The following is a 7919-nucleotide window of genomic DNA, read 5'->3' as shown; positions in this document are numbered from 1 at the left end:
GAAATCATTTCTGCTCTCATTTTTTTTTATTCTTCTGTATTTTTAACCCATCTTCAGGCTCAAGATTATTTTTAATATGTATTATATTTGGAGTTTTTTGTGGAGCAGTAAACAATCATGACCAAAAAAGTGCATGACTAAGACTGTCTTATTCTGTGACTCGGAGGCGTTTATTCTTTCCCTTGTTGGTGATGACCTGAAGAGTGGTTTTTGAACTTTGCCTGAGTTGTCAATCACGCCAGCTGTGGGTGGGGTTTGAGTCATGGGTGATATGATTCTGACAGGTATGATTCAGAGGCGAAGAGCCGGGATGCATGTGCACAAACACAGCCAAACGGTTAAAACGTCCACACAAATGATGAGAGTGAAGAAAACAAATTGTTGCCTTGCAGATTTAGGCAACACACATCTCACACGGGTGACTCTGGATTCAAAAAGCAGCTTATGTAACATTTCATTATATATTTCCAGCAACCCCGACCAAACTTTCTCTCGCTACGTCCTCTTTTCTGCTCAGGTATGCTACCCACTCTCCCTCGTGTAAACCCATCTCATCCAACACAGTCATATCCCACAGATGCTGTCACTCCTTCATCCTGGGTGTGAGAAATATGGGGGCCTAAGGTGCTACTCTGTAATCAGACTGGACTGTTGTGCCTCGTCCTGCCAGCGTACAGCGAGGCGTGCTGGTAACCGCCACAACTTCACAAGGCTGCAGCGTGACCCTGTAGCCATGGGGGTCTCAGATGCCTCTTCATTTGTCAGACACTGAGAAAAAGGCCCCAACAAACACCAGACAAACACACACACCGAGGTCTCAAGACTGTGTCTGACATGCACGATGCTCGCTATGAGATTGCACAAACGGATGCTGCGTGGAATGAAAAAAAATCATGAAAAGGCAGATGTGACATCGGTTCTATTTTCACTTGCATCTATTGGCAGTGAAGGCAGATTATTAAATGCTGTCTTCGTCCAATGCTCTGCTCGTGAACAACAGATTCCATGGCTGAAGCTTTTTCTATCTGCCTTCCCCACAAGCTCCTAACAGCACTCCTAACACCTACAATTTTTTTATATATATATATATATATATATATATATATATATATAAATAAAAATGAAAACATGACTGCACCAAAATTACTTACATCTTGCGTCAGTCTGAAAAAAGCTTAACATCTTGACACTTGCTTTCAGTAAAGGCTGCAGCTTCCCAGGAGTGTGGCATGCCGTGACAACAGATAACTTCACCAAAAAACCTCAAAAGATCCCCGCTTTTGTGTTGCTGCTCCTTAGCAGGGAGTGGATGTTGAGCAGCTTTTGGGTTCAACATTGAAATGACACACAGTTTAAATGATGGATTGAGTCATGAAGCTCACAAGCTGAACAGTTTGTCTCAAAAATAAAAACATCCAGGAGGGCAAAGACTAAACTTCAGAATGCAATCAACAGCTCCATCGATTACAATTTACAGAGATGAACGATGGTAAAATGGAAACCTGGCCTTAAATGTACTTTAAATTTGAAATGAATAGATCTCAAACTATTTAGCAGTTTACAAGAGAGGCTCTGCTACTTCATGCTCTGAATCCAAAGTCTCAAAGTGCCCCCTAGTGGCTCTTTTCTGTCTCTGCTGTCGGCCAGGTTTGCAGAAACAGCTGACCTTGTATTAAGGTCTTGGTAGTTCGCTGTGCTAATTAGGAAGGCATTATCAACACAGGATCACAGGATGACACGTTATTTCTCACACAGTTCGAGTGCATTAGCTGTTTTCTGCACTTAACAAACTGCTAAGTGTCTGTGAAGGTAAACTGACTTTACAATACCGACATACTACAAAACCATAATTATTCAAAGATGTAAGTAACCCCCCATCTGCACCAACTTGGCGATAAGGTGCAATTATAACTAGATTATTGGCATTATACCAACAAACACATAGTATTTTTGTGTTTTAATAGAAAAAATATTAATTTTAGCATCCTTTTCTCAAATTTGTTTGAACAAATGTTGACACAGGGGCTCAAATCTGGTTGTTCTGGTCCAATCATATTTCCTCAAACATGCTGCACTAATTTGTAAGGTTTCAGCTCCTGCCTCTGGTCTTGCGCCCAGCCAACCTTATATATATATATATATATATATATATATTCTTCCTTGCTTCCCTTCCTTCTTTGCCACATTGTCTTTGTTCATCCTCATGTGCTCATAGCTTTCCAGCTTCCTTCCTGTGTAAGTCTCCACAGTTTTTGACTCTGCTTTGTTCTTTGGCTTTTGGATTTTTGCCCACTCCCTGCATGGATTTGTCAGCTTGTTTTGGACTGACTCTTCCTGTATGACCACCTGGATTTGCCAGTAAAGACTTTGCCTTTCTGTTCTGACTTTTACTCCCTCTCTGCATCCGAGTTTCTGTTCCACCTCTAAACGTTACGCTGAATACCTCCACGGTGCCGAGACGCCAGATGAGAAACATAATTACTAAATGCTTTATCCTTCTCCCATTTGTAGTGCTGTAATTCGAGCCACATGGAGCAAAAAGAAAAAAGCCGGATGGCCCGCGTGCAGCAGCCTCCAAAGCATTGCTGATTGATAATACACTCTGTCTCTCCATCTCCCCATAACTCCTTCCCACAACACAACCTGGCACCTTGTCCCACTGGCTGGCCCTGAAGGAAAACAATTACCAAAGAGGCGGAACAACAATACCCAGAAAACATCTGCTTTTGCCGGCTGGGGCCATCGACATGCCTGACTGTGTGTCCCTTCTGGCTTACATGGAGGACACATGCCTGCCTGGATATGGCTGAGGGGCCTGAGTGTATGAGGGCCCAGTCTCCTGCCTGTTCGCCCGCCGATCCACCTGCCTCTCCGACTGCCTGTCTGCCTTCTCTGGCAACGGCAGGAACAGACGAGGGTCCGCCTGTCAGAGCAGTTGTTCGTTTGGGTGAAATCCCTTCTGCTTGGATGAGACACCGCAGCAGTATGGCTCCTAAGCCGAGGGAAGGCAGGAAAGGCAGTGAAGCTAAGCACAATGAGCCAACACCCATATGAAGCCTCCCTCATGGTATAGCTCAGCTCAGCAGATGGGAGGGCCCCATCTTTAGGGTAAACAAAGAACAAGGAAAGATCATAGAACATTACACCCTGAAGAATAAATCATGCACATAATGGCACCTACAGGAGTATCAAGGTTCCCTCTCAATGACACAAACACTCCTTTATACTGGCATAGAGACAAAAACACAGCTAATATGTCAAATAAGGTTCCCCAATTAACTACTTTCTATGATTTGAGACAGTTGACTTGTTCAGTAGTTTTCTATCTTTAATAAAACAGACAGATATACTTCAAAAATGCCTTCTGTTCGTGACGTACTTAGTGTTTATTTAGTTTAGATTGCCACCTTGTGGCCGTCATTGAGGTTTACTAATTATTTCATTCCTTCACCAACTCTCAGTAAATTGGCTCTCAAGTGGAACAGTCAAGGAAACCTCAAGACAAACTTAAAGGGATATAAGAAAGAAAAATATTTTACAGAAGCAGTGTTTATTTGGACTGACTTCTATCAGGTTTTTAGTTTGAGTATGTTTTAGGGTTTTAAAAACAATATAAAAAATCCCTTTTGATTGAACTGCTAACAGTTTATAGCCACACTAAGACAGAGAGCGAATTGTAGTTTAAGCCTCCTGTTGTCTTCATTTACAGGCACCTAAAAATATGGTTTCCTTTTCTAAAAAAAATCCAAAAATTCAGCAAAAACATTCCCCAAATTTCTGAAAATCTGTAAAACCTCCAGGAAGAAAATTCCAATAATTCCTTAAAAGTTTCCCTTAAAAGTATTATTTAAAAAAAAAAAAAAATCCTCCAAATTTGGCAAGAAAATTCTTGTAAATATTTTCAAAAAATTAGTAAAAATATTCCAAAAAAATCCTAAAAATATATAAAGTGATTACATATATATCAGTAAAGCTTGTAATATTTTCTTTAAGAATATTCACAAAAAAGTCAACCAAAATCCAGTGAAATTTGCTTAATTTTGGTTGATTTTTTTGTGAATGTTCTTAAGAAATATTTTTGACATTTCTTTCTTTCCACTAAAAATGTTCAAAGGTTTCCCAAAATGTTGAAAATGTTGACATCAGAAGTTTCACTGTGAAAATATATATTTTTTCCCACATTTTCAAACTTTAAAATGGGCCAATTTTGACCCGCAGGACGACACGAGGGTTAAAGGAGGAAAACCAAATAAATCAGATGTGTAAGATGTATGAAATTATATCACAGCCCCTTAGAATTAGCTGATTGTTTCAAAACCACTGTAATAAAAAAAATCTTTATATTATGTTCAGAAATAGGATCATAACATTCAACTTAAAGCCACCATTATGGGATAAAAAAGGGAAAGACACCCCCCTTAAAGCCAATGGGATTTTCCTTTCAAAATACACATGACAGTCCACAAGAAATAATTAAATCCCAAAGGCGTATAATTTGGTTATTATCAGACTAAATGTGAAATCTTGTAAGGAGACATCATCCTCCACGACTAAGGGAAGATGCCCCCAGGTAAAAACATTTTAATCAGTACCTACTTTATTGATGTGGTGTCGTCTTTTCCTGCTGTCACACTGTCAGACATTTCAAAAAACATCACAATTTTTTGGTTCAGTAAAATGGATAACCCTCCATATGACTGTAAGAGGTAAAAAAAAAAGGGGCTAGTATATGCATATTTAAAAAACAACAAAAAAACAGAGACTTCCTTTGCGGTGTCAGAACATTACAGCAACATACCTCAAAAACCACCTCTTTTCATTTCCTCCTGACTTCAATGCTTTTCAAATATTAGCAAGGCTGCTGTCGTTCAAGCAAAGATTTCTATCACCATGATGATGATTGTCATTATTATTAATAATACTTTAAAACGTCCTGCTTCAGTCTCGACTCCTTTGAATGTTAAATAATAAATCCGTCTCCACTTGTACTGCCTGTGTAGCTGTTTCTGGTCTGGCTTCACGTCTCCTGCAGCAGGGTAGGTTCAGGTCAGACCCTTCCACTGTAACTGAGCTCTCGCTGCTTTGACAACTGCTGGAAACTTTCAATGAGACGACTTAAGCAGGCAGAACGGTTGCATATTTAACAGATTTGGAAATTGCATTGACAGTTGCTTGTGTGATAAGCCAGGGATAATCTTTCTGTTTTAGTTTTCAGTATTTGTTCCTTCAGTATTAAGAAATGAGTAAAATAATGGAGTTAATACTAATAAACATATTTATTTATTTATTTAAGTCTGCTTGCCTTTGTAAAATGTTACAATGTAATATGGTAATAGGCTGCTTATCTATCTATCTATCTATCTATCTATCTATCTATCTATCTATCTATCTATCTATCTATCTATCTATCTATCTATCTATCTATCTATCTATCTATCTATCTATCTATCTATCTATCTATCTATCTATCTATCTATCATTAACTAGCTAATAAATGTATATTTATGTATAATTTCTGCTGTTTATGATTAATACTACAAATGAATATATGTTGCTGCTCTTATGTTTGTGTCTTATCATAAATTTTATATTTTCAAATAAATAGATGTGACATAACTTATCAAAACAATATCAAATAAATAAGATAATTATTATAGAATTTCTATTTACTGCCTTTATATTTTTATTTTATTGTTTACGTATTGCTTTTAATGGTATTTTTCTTCATTTTTTTATGTTAAAATATGTCGTTATTGTAGCTGAATAATTTAATATATGTATATATATATAAAATTAATATATATATTTTATATATGTATCTATAAGTGTGTGTGTGTGTGTGTGTGTGTGTGTGTGTGTGTGTGTGTGTGTGTGTGTGTGTGTGTGTGTGTGTGTGTGTGCATCATTTAGACAGAATATCTATTCATTTAATATATATATATTTAAAAATCCAAAATACCGCTTATATTTTTTATATTTTACAAATATTTTCGTTTTTAGTTTTGCATTTTAGTGTTAAAGCGCTTGCTGACCTGTTTGACCTGCTTCAAAACAACTTGACCTGCTGATTATAAATAATATTACACTTAAATATCTGTCAAACACACGCAATCAGTAAGCGACCCACTGAGACCTTCCAAACTTCTGCTCTCTCTCCGAGTCGGCATATTTCGAGGAGCACCTGAAGGCAGCATTTTTGACACGGGGCTCGGTATAATCGGGAGGAGGGTTTGTTTGGTGACAGCTCGCGGGGACACGCCCGCCGTGACAGCAACAACAGCGGAGGCGGCTCGTGAGGCAGTGACAGCGGTGGACGAGCCTCTCGGCCAGTTTTCTGTGTGACGGAATAAGTTGTGCTCCAAACTAAATGAACCGGCTGCGCGTCGTTGTGCCTCAGACTGCTGCGGCTTTCCGCGTCTGAGCAGCTACAGAGATGTAAAGTTGCAGCACCGCATCTTCCTCCTGATATGCTTCTGACAAAACGAGGAGCCAACAAGTGACAGAGGTATTTCGGCTTTCTTTTTTTAGTTTGTGCTGGTGCGAAGCTGCCATAACGCGCTGTAGCACATTGTAGTAACGCAGAGGCGGCGCTAGGAGCTCTGGCAGCTCGGTTTGATGTTTACGCTCCAAGTCGGAAAATTTCGACTTTATTTGCTTAATGGCGTGAACTGTTGTCAACTTTGAAGCTAAAATGTAGCTTCACCTATAATGTATTCCAGCACAACTTTAAAAAGGTACAATTTCACCCAGAATTAGCCACCATTAGCCTCCTAGCTAGTGTTAATAATGCCTAGGGGTTAATTAGCGCAGGTCAACAGGTGTGCTCACCTGTGATGTCACGGTGCCAGCCCCTGTGCGCGCTCCCGGTGCAAGCAGCGGCGTTAAAAAGCTTCAGTAAAATGTATAAATAAATAAATAAATAAAAAAAGAAGGCCCTTCAGGACATGTATTTATGCGGCAGCTCATCTCAGCCGAGAGAGAAACCAACTGACCTCATAACTTATTAATGGCCCCAGAATGCAGAATGAAGCAGCCACACACCGCGATGCTGATTTCAGATGGATAGTTTGTGATCCGTCCTTCAAACGAGGTCACCTCTCTTTACTTTGTTTGTTGCTGCTTTATTGTTGTGGGACTGGGGAACGCAGTGCACTGATATAATGCAATGAGTCTCTGCTGGGTCAGTATATAATTGAGGGACTTTTGAAGTCCATAAGATATATCTTACGTACGTTTTTATTAAAAGTTTAAAAAAAAGTTTTTATTTTCAATATGATCATGTCTTTATAAATTCCATAATTATTTATTATGAAAACAGTCAGTTATTAATAAAAAATAACTAAATCACTACAATGTCAACTTAGTCCAAATTTAGTAACAACCACCTTCTAATGAGCAAAACAATAATGAAATGAGCTTATTCCAAAATGGTTTTGATTGTGTTCTTTTTATTAAGTTGAGATAATCATGACAGATATTTCTTTTTTGGCAATATATCAAATTTTATATGGAAAATAACAAATTGTATCTGTGTCCGAGAAATCACTTTCAACTAAGTTACCCATTAAAAAAACACCTCTCCAGGAAGTGTGTTAATTCCAGATCACATGACCTGCTCCACATGATGTCATTTCCTCCTGAAGAAAAGACTGGCCAGACTCCAAGGCTTTCTGAGTTATTTAATATAAAGTAGTGTGTGAGTCACATGTGGATTTATGGCATGTCAACAGGTTTACTACATTATATTTATAAACAATTTTCAGTTTCAATTTTACTCAGTTGTGTATATAATATTTAGAATAATTTTTGTGTAAACATGCCATGTGGGGTTTGGTTATAGGCGGCCATGTTGATTTTAGGCTTGGAAACAGCAAAAATGTCAACTATAATACCTGTCAACTATGGTAAAAAGAAGTCCT

General features: G+C 38.4%; 1 protein-coding gene across 1 annotated transcript in view; it reads left to right on the top strand.

Annotated features, from left to right (window-relative positions):
* Positions 1-6251: 6251 nt before the first annotated feature.
* LOC111569692 (RNA-binding motif, single-stranded-interacting protein 3) overlaps positions 6252-7919 on the top strand; it is a 299083-nt gene continuing 297415 nt past the window's right edge. The window contains exon 1 of the mRNA XM_023271968.3: positions 6252-6505. The gene's annotated coding sequence lies outside the window, so the exon portion shown is untranslated. The remainder of the gene's footprint in view (positions 6506-7919) is intronic.

The sequence above is a fragment of the Amphiprion ocellaris genome, chromosome 15 (genome assembly GCF_022539595.1).
Source record: "Amphiprion ocellaris isolate individual 3 ecotype Okinawa chromosome 15, ASM2253959v1, whole genome shotgun sequence".
In the NCBI taxonomy this organism is placed as follows: Eukaryota; Metazoa; Chordata; class Actinopteri; family Pomacentridae; genus Amphiprion; species Amphiprion ocellaris.
Note: the sequence above shows the minus strand (reverse complement) of the source record. Positions and strands in the feature narration are given on the sequence as shown.